Genomic DNA, 10,055 nt, shown 5'->3' with positions numbered 1-10,055 from the left:
GAGCCACTCGGAACCGGTTCCCTCACAAAAGGAAAAACTGGAAGCTGCAAAAAATGGGCGCGCATACGCGCGCATGCACAAAAAAAGGCTTGACAGAAGAGTGGAGCCTAAAGCGAGACACGCAGCTGCCCTGCCCCCTCCACTCTCATTCACTCGCCTTTGCTTGGAAAAGCTTCTCTCTCACTCTCATTCACTCACATTTTGTTTGCAAAAGCTTCTCTCTTGCTCTCTCATTCACTCACATTTTGCTCTAAAAAGCCTCTTTCACACACTCATTCACTCACACTTTGCTCGAAAATGCTTCTCTCACGCTCTCATTCACTCGAAAGGCCAGCTGTGGCGCCTCCATTGACTTCCATGGGGACGTTTGGCAATGAAGGGGCCGATTAAAACCGCTCCTGCTAGTGCTGCTACTGCTAACTTTTTCACTTGCTGCTTGGTTCCGATGAAACTGGAGAATCCCCGGATGCCACTGCTGGGGGTGGAGGAGGCTGCCTGGGTTCGGCTGTAGCGGAAGCCAACGACATTAGCAGTGGAAGCGGCGGCGAGAGAGACGCTGGAGGTCTGCTACATCTCCGTCAGCCTCCGCCTCCCCCGCAGAAACAAATCCCCATGCTGGCCCCCATGGCAGCAGCAATCCCCAAGGACTGGGCAATCGCTCCACCAGTGGTGGCTGCTCTTGGGGTGGCCTAGTGCACTTGCTGAGATGCTGGAGCGTCTTTGGCAGCAGGAGTAGCAACACCTGCCTGCCGGGCGGAAGAAACAGGAAGGTTGGCGGCGGCAGTGGTGGCTGCTGTTGAGGCAGCTTAGTGCCCTTGCAGAGATCCTTAGTGTGCTTGCTGAGTAGTGCCTACTGGGCGCCCTGCCGCCGCCACCTTCCTGTTTCTTCTGCACAGCAGGCAGGTGTTGCTACCCCACCACCAAAGCCGGAAGAAACAGGAAGGTCGGCAGTGGCAGCAGTGGCTGCTGTTGAGGCAGTTTAGTGCCCTTGCAGAGATCCTTAGTGCGCTTGCTGAGTACTGCCTGCCGGGTGCCCCGCCGCCACCGCCTTCCTGTTTCTTCCATGCAGCAGGCAGACGTTGCTACCCTTCCGCCAAAGCCATGCAGCGCGGCAGCTCTGCTGGGCCTGAAGCACCTCCAGGATCTCTGCAAGGGCACTAAGCTGCCTCAACAGCAGCCACTGCTGCCACCACCAACCTTCCTGTTTCTTCCGCGTGGCAGGCAGGCGTTGCTACCTCTCCACCAAAGCTGCACAGCACCTCCAGGATCTCTGCAAGGGCACTAAGCTGCCTCTTCCAGCTGTTCCCGTGGCTCTGACACATACACACACACACACACACACACACACTCACACATGCATAAAGGGGGAAACAACGTCAGACTGCCAGCTGCCTCTTCCAGCCGTTCCCGCGGGTCTGACACACGCACACATGTACGAGGGGGGAAACAACGCCGGACTGCCACCTCTCTAGCAGATCTCCCCTGCGGGATGTGCTGCCAGGAAGCCGGGTGGCCCAATGACCAGACCATGCGGACCGCGGCCCATAGGCTGAGGCCAGGCCAGCTCTGGGATGAACCGGCATGGCAGCTGTGGGGAGAGGAATCCTGACAGGTTGCAGTTCAGAATGAAAGAAGGCAGTGCGGAGCTGCAGGCGGCAGTGGCTCGCCGGTAAAACCAACAGACTTGGAGGTACCGCGGCTGGCCTTTTGAGGCACCACGGACCTCCATTGACTTCCATGGAGACACTTGTTAATTGGGGCTGATTGAAACTGCTGCAGGATGGCTTTGAGTGCCAGAGAGAGACACAGAGAGACGCAAATGCATCTCCACAGGAGAGGTAACAAGGGCAGAAGATGAGGCAGCGGTAGCTCACTGGTAAATCAACGGACTTGGTCTCTCTCACACTCTCTCTCTCACACACAGATAGAGAGAGAGAGAAAGAGAAAGAGAAAAGGGGGGAAAGAAGGAGGGGGTCTGGCAGCTCCCGAGACTCCATACGCTGCTCAGAAACACCACCACCACCACCCCTGCATGCCCCATCTGACCGACCCACTCACCTTTCCAGCAGTCCTCCCGTCTCTTCCTCCACTGCCGCCATGTGCAGTCTGAAGAAGAAAAAAGGTTTGTGGGCAGTCCCACAAACCAAAGAACTTCAACCAATCAATTCAAACTTCACAAGTTTTTTTTTCTCATGAGAAGTTTGAATTGATTGGTTGAACTTTTTTAGTCCCGCTTTTTTTTTCTGGACTGCACATGGTGGCAGAGGAGGACTGGGAGCTGCAGGAGATGGCCAAAAGAGCCGCATGAGGCTCCGGAGCCACGGGTTGCCGACCCGTGGACTATGCGAATGTAGCCAGTCTTTCTCCCGCCAGGTTGGAGGGCTTCCTCGGATCAAACAGGAGGGCTGCTACCCCCCTGCGATCAGATGACAGTCCCCTCCTTGCTTTTCGCCTCTATGGAGTGATTTTCGACCCTTTCCAATTGAATTCCCAATAAGATTTAAACCTGGTATTCCCTAATCCAAACTCAAAACATGAACCACCACAAACACCTTAAAGTGTCATAATGTGCCCCCAAAATGAAACATCTAGCACTGGTGTGTCAAACTGCTGGCCCCTGAGTCCGATGCGTCATGGTGAAACCGTGCCCACCCCATTGCTGGCAATGGAAAAAAAGTCATGATATGTCGTGACACGTCACATTGTGAGTTTGACACCCCTGATTTAGCACATTGCTCATATTATTCTCTGTTACCACAGCAGCCCACAAAGCTATAGAATTGGTAGTTGCTTCGCTGTGGAATCTTCTCATTTAGCTTTCCCTAACAATTATTTTCCTCTGAAACTTCAAACATGAATTTTCTTATTGGCAAAATAGCTATAAGCATAGAACATGGAAAAAGTGATATTTTTTTAAATAGGTAGCTAGTGTTCCATATTTCTATAAATATCCATTTGTATGCTGGAATTTTGAGGGAGAGGGTGGCTCAAAATTCTGTGACAGCTCTCTTCATAGAATGCTGGTTCCCAGAATTGTGTGTGTGTGTGTGTGTGTGTGTGTGTGTGTGTGTGTGTGTGTGAAAATTAAATCAGTGTATTAGTGAATGCATTCCCACACATTTTTCTATCCTCCATAAGGTGGCGAAAGATATCCACATTTGACCCATTTAGTTTTCAAGCTGACTCTGAAAGCAGCTCTGCCTAATTGTGCAACATATGGCAGGCAGGCAGGCAGAGCCAGAGATCCAGCCAAGAAGCTGTCAAATAAAGCAACACCTTCAGGCAGGATTTCTATATGCAGCCACCCCATTTGAATGGCTGTGCCAGATAATGACAGGATTTATAATCATTTGCACTTGGTGGATATTTTTGACATACTTGATAGGCTGTGTAATGGGATACTTGGAAAATTCTTCAATGGACTTTGACCTCTAACACTTAAAAGCAAGTCCCAAAAAATCTAATTTCTACAGCATGATTAAATGTTTTTGAAAAAACTCACTGTGCCTAAGTCCAAGACTTTCCACAATGAAAGAATGTGGAAATAACTCTGAACATGTACAGGGAATTTTTCATTCACAATTCATCATCATCAACATTTTAGCCTTTGTCTATCCACTGCAGGATAAAGGCCTCTTCCACATGTTTCCAACCAATACAGCCCTGAGGTTTCTTTTACCAATTGGGCCCACAATTCTTGCTGATGTTGTCAATTCGTCCTGTTTTAGGTCTCTTTCATGAACGCTTTATGCCAAGTGGGAATTGAAAAGGAAACGGGCTGGTCACACAGCAAGAAGAACTGATGGCAGGTGGACCAAGGCAGTCGTAGAATGAATTCCATTCACAATTGAGTAGCCATTTTATGAATAAATGGCTTTCTCAGCAGCTTTCTCAGCAGATGGCATGTCTGCCCAGAAAGTTTGATCCCAAGCGTTTATTTGTACTTTCCCCTCAATAATATAAGTCTGTGCTCATAAAAGATGTTTAACTGGGTCTTGGCCAGGCGGGGGGGGGGGAGTGAGTAGCAGCAGACTGTTATCATGCAAGAGAGCTTGCAAGAGTTGGTTCGGATAATGGCACCAGCACTCATCTCACAGTTGAGATATAATCCCTGAGAATATTTGTAGACTTCCTGGATCTAGCAGTTCAACTTCTATAATTTATTACGTTTACCTGGTAAAATCCATCATTAAGAAATTTGATCTCTGGTGAAGTGGTAAAACCTCTTTTTGCAGCAAGTCCTTAACAACAATTCTTTCTTCAGCTGCAAAGATTCTTATTTTACAAGACAAATACTCCATGAGTCCCATGACCTTACATGGTCCAGAGCACTAATCGCTGGCAGGAGTGGTTTCAGAGAGTTTATCCCTCCACCACTAGTGCCAGATTAAATATAGAACATATTGCTTTAGGGTCTTTACAGATCATATTCCTTTCAAAGCCCACTAAAAATGTGATTGTGTATCTGTTGACTACTAATTGAACAGTGACTTCAGGAATTTGAATGTAAGCATTTTAACTAGACCAATAAGGACATTTGAGTAAGATGTCTAAATATCGTATTCACCAGATGAATGGAAAATGACAAAATTAATCTAATCTTATAATTAGCATAAACAAGAATAACCACCTGGAAAGAATATGCATTCACAGTGCTCCATGAATTCAGAAAGCAAATTGGATATCGCCAATGGATTTACAGTGGTTTGGTATGCTTAGGAGGGTGTTGACTTTTTGACTCCACCTTATCTCTATTTCCTGGGAAAATACATGGGAAAACCTCATTGGGGTTCAAATCCACTTATGGTTTGGGTTAGATCTCCAAGAATTTGTAAAGCAAACTGGACATCACCAGTGGATTCACAGTGTATCAGTATGCAAAGGAGGGCACTGAATTTTTGAGCCTGCCTCATCTGTTTCCTGGGGAAATACTTGGACAAATCTCATTGGAGGGTAAATCTAGTTAGGGTTAGGGTTAGGTCTCTAAAAATTTGGATAGCAGAATGAAGATCACCGGTGGATTTGCAGCACATTGGTATACTTAGGAGGGCATGGACTTTTCTAACCTGCCTTATCTACATTTCCTGGGAAAATATATGGGAAAATCCCATTAGGTGGTAAGCTCACATAGGGTTGGGATTAGGTTTCCAGGACCTTGGAAAGCAAAATGTAGATCACAGTTGTACATTGGGATGTACAACTAATGTACAACTGTAGCATCCCAATCAATATCACCTGAATATTTTACAAATAGTTTATAATTTGAAAATATGTCAATTTCCGCTTTGCTATTTGTTATAGTGCTTGGAGCTAACCAAGACGTGATTGTTTAATTGATTGTTTGATTGATTAGACTAACAACTAACCTCTTTGTTCAATAGCTCAAGATGATGCATGGGGTCCGGTGTTTTCCACCATTTGCCATTCAGGCAGATTCAGTGTATTCCAGATCCCCTCTATTTAGCGTTATCATCTAAACAGATCCTAGAAAACTGCTTTCTGTGTCACAGCACCCTATCCTCTGGAATCACCTCACCCAGGGATTCAAAAGCCCCTACTCCACTTTCCTCCAAGCAAGACACGAAGATTGGCCTATTCTTCAAGCCTTGGACAACCTTATGAATATGATAAATTAATATATAAGGAAATGTTCCTCCCTCCTACTTTTTTCTCACAACACCCATGTATGGTAGGTTGGACTGAGAGGATGAATTGGGATGGCTGAAGATGAGGTAGAACCTGGGTCTCCCTAATGCCAATCTAGCATCTTAACCACTATGCCAGAGTGGCTCTTAATCACAATTGTACAAGCTTGCCCAATTTTCAATTCAATGTTGTTGTTGTTAGTTGCAAAGTCATGTCCGACCCATCGTGACCCCACAGACAACGTTCCTCCAGACCTTCCTGTCCTCTACCATCTTCATGCAATTCAATATGGAATGGGAAACAGCAGCACCAGTTCTGATAATGATTTGATGCTGCTGAGAAGCAGAGTTAGACACAACAAATAAGGTAATCAACTTGAAATCTTTACAGGGCTTTAGGCCCTTTAATTAAAGATTTCCTATTTATTATTTCTTTCCTGTTTACTGATTTTGTTTCTATGCCTTGAAATTCTAGCATTAATTTGATTATAACTTTGCCCTAATGCCAGTTTCTGTTTCCATGAATGAGTAAGATAGTTTAATAACTGATTTAATCAGTCATTCATTGTTACAGTAAATAATATCTGTGTTCATCTGTCTGTGTGGGTTTTCTGACAGACAAGCTGGAAAAATAAATTTCATGCAAAGCAGACATTACACAAGCCTGTTAAAAGTACAGTTAAGAAGCTGCCAACCCTAATTTTGTAACTGTTGTGTAGGATACTTGAGAAAATGTGTAAAAATGAGAAAGGGTTATGTTGATGCATAACAATACATCGCTTCATTAAATTTTGCTGACATTCAGTTTTAAATGCCCTTCAGCTAATACAAAAGCATTGTTGAAAGGTACCTAGCTTTGGTGGATGAAGGAATGGGGAAAGAGTAGTTAATAGGATCTGAGGACAACTAATGGGCAAGGCCAGAGAACCTCCCAATTGAAATCTGACAGCTCCCTTTGGATACAGAGCAGGAACAATCCCTTTATTGTTTTTTTTATAAATACCTCAAGATGGCAAAGATATTTAATACAGTACTCCTTCCTCCTATTTTTCCCACAATTGGCATTTTTAGAATGTGAATACTAACTGAATACTGAGAATCTTCAAAGGTGACAAGTACTGGGAAAAACATGTTATCTTTATGAGAATTGCTGTACATATTCAATGAAAAGGAGTTATTTTTGCTTTGGTTAGTAGAATTTTGTGATAATTGCTTTTGGAATTGCACACATGCTCTGTTTTTTACTGCACAGAAGGAGATAACTTTTTACACATTTGTATCCATATTCTTATATCTTCGCTCCTTGCAAATGTTCCTTATCAGTGTATTGTAATGCAGGGCTTTTCAACCAGTGGTACGGGTACCACCTGTGGTACATTGGCACCTGGCAGGTGGTACGTGACCATCCTAGAAAAGTGGTAGCGGGGGAGGGGAATGAGGTGAACCGGTGGTAGCACCGCACAAGCCTGAGCAAGAGACGGCTGGAGCTGCAGGGCTGTCAGGGTTCAGCAGAAGTTCCAGGATCAGTGCTTCTTCAGGGCTGTCAGGGCTGTCAGGCTCCAGCTGGAGCTCGGTACTGATCCCGGCACATCTGCTGAACCCAGAAGAAGCTCTGATCAGCTGGAATGTTGCAGCATCTCCAGGGTCTTGGGATTTACATTCAGATGCTTGGCAACTGATTCATATTTATGACGATCACAGTGTCCCAGGGACATGTGAAGTGACCAAAACGTGCTGCAACCACCCAGCAGAGGGATGGGAATGAAAACCAAACACACCTCACCCAACCCCTGCTGCCAATCCTCAACAGACATGCTCACAACAATGAAAACCTCGGACAGGCAGGCAGGTGTCTTGCTTGGCTGTGGCTTGGGGGGCACTTTTTCAGTGCCATTGTAACTTCAAACAGTCATGAACTGTTGTAAGTCAAGGACTACCTGTACTTCATCACTTTTTTCCTTTTTGTTTGCATCATCAGGTTTTTGACACCTTGCTAGGCAACTGGTGGTACTTGTATGTTGCCATATCCTAAAAGTGGTACAGTGGGTGAAAAGGTTGAAAAGACCTGTAATGCACAAAAAATGACCAAGTTATGCTGGAGTTATGTTAAAAAAACCAGCTGTTCTGAACTTCAGAAAGCTGTCCTTGTATCTTCTTCTGTCACAAGATAACCATGGATTGGACCAACAGCTGATCAGAACTCAGGAGGATTTATAGTTCTTTTGTCTTTCTGCTATACATGTGAGCATTTATACATCTCTTTGCATTAGAGATCCTTCCAAGGGATATGAAAAGCTACAAGGGGATGTAACAAAAGGGAAAAAAAATCAACCATTCTCCACTAAATATGAAGAATTTGTGGTAGTTTCACAATGTTCTTGTTGGATTTCTGGAATAGTATGTTCTTGTTCTTTCCTTATAAGATTGGGAAATACTATGCACTAAGCATTATTTCAGCTTCACTAAAGTAGTACAGACACAGCAGAGGCTGTCTTGTGCAAGTGAACAGGAACTGTGTAAAAGTCTCTCTCTCTCTCTCTCTCTCTCTCTCTCTCTCTCTCTCTCTCTCTCTCTCTCTCTCTCTCTCTCTCTCTCTATATATATATATATATATATATATATATATATATATATATATATATATATATATATATATATATATATATATATATATATATATATATATATACATATACTGTATAGGCTGACACAGGAGATAAAGATTTGTCCCATGTTTGGGGCCTAGCAAGGTAATCTAATAGTTAACAAGCATTTGTCATATATCTCCCCTTGCTTCTCTGCTAACAAAGCGAGAGAGATCCTGTGGCTTAGAGGTGAAAACAACTGCCTAATGTGTAATCAGCCCAGGTTCGAATCTCGGAAGGGTATGGCTGAGTGATGAAAACTAATAAGTTTGAAATGCATATCAGTCTCCCTTAATTCTTTGTTAGCAATTTAAAATTTACACAAATATGAGCTGTCACCGGTGTGACTACTGCCTGTCGATGGCCTTCAGGATAGGCTGACACAGGAGATAAAGATTTGTCCCATGTTTGGGGCCTAGCAAGGTAATCTAATAGTTAACAAGCATTTGTCATATATATATATATATATATATATATATATATATATATATATATATATATATATATATATATATATATATATATATATATATATATATATATATATATATATATATATATATATATATGTTGTTGTTGTTAGCTGCGAAGTCGTGTCCGACCCATCGCAACCCTATGGACAACATTCCTCCAAGCCTTCCTGTCCTCTACCATCTTCTGGAGTCCATTTAAGCTCACGCCAACTGCTTCAGTGACTCCATCCAGCCACCTCATTCTCTGTCGTCCCCTTCTTCTATTGCCCTCGATCTTTCCCAGCATTAGGCTCTTCTCCAGTGAGTCCTTCCTTCTCATTAGGTGGCCAAAGTATTTGAGTTTTAGCTTCAGGATCTGGCCTTCTAAAGAGCAGTCAGGATTGATCTCCTCTAGGACTGACCGGTTTGATCGCCTTGCAGTCCAAGGGACTCGCAGGAGTCTTCTCCAGCACCATAGTTCAAAGGCCTCAATTCTTTGGCGCTCAGCCTTTCTTATGGTCCAACTTTCACTGCCATACATTGCAACTGGGAAGACCATAGCCTTGACTATACGCACTTTTGTTGACAGGATGATGTCTCTGCTTTTTAGTGTGCTGTCTAGATTTGCCATGGCTTTCCTCCCCAGGAGCAAGCGTCTTTTAATTTCTTGGCTACAGTCCCCATCTGCAGTGATCTTGGAGCCCAGGAAAATAAAATCTGTCACTACTTCCATTTCTTCCCCATCTATTTGCCAGGAATTGAGAGGGCCAGATGCCATGATCTTGGTTTTCTTAATGTTAAGTTTCAACCCAAGTTTTGCACTCTCCTTCTTCACCTGCAACAAGAGGCTCTTTAGTTCTTCTTCACTTTCTGCCATTAGAGTGGTATCATCTGCGTATCTTAGGTTGTTGATATTTCTTCCGGCAATCTTAATTCCAACTTTTGATTCATCTAGCCCTGCCTTTCTCATATATAGCTGCCAGCCTGCTATCTGAACGGACTCTCACACCACCACCCAGCACAGATCAACTCCGTAGCCAAGACACTCATCTCCAGAACAAAACACCTAGCTGACGAACAACACCTAAAAACCGAACTACACACTCTCACTAATGTACTAACAGCCAATGGATTCCAAAGAAACACGATTACCAACTTAATCCGAAGAGAGACACCCACAAAAACCCAAGACAGAGAATAAGAAAATGGCAAAGCCCTCCTCCCATACTTAAAAGGGACCACAGACAGAATCAGCAAGATCCTCCAAAAACACAACATCAAAACAGCATTCTACACAGACAGAAATATATCCA

This window comes from Vipera berus, assembly GCF_964194415.1.
Source record: "Vipera berus genome assembly, chromosome: 3".
Classification (NCBI taxonomy): Eukaryota; Metazoa; Chordata; class Lepidosauria; order Squamata; family Viperidae; genus Vipera; species Vipera berus.
Note: the sequence above shows the minus strand (reverse complement) of the source record.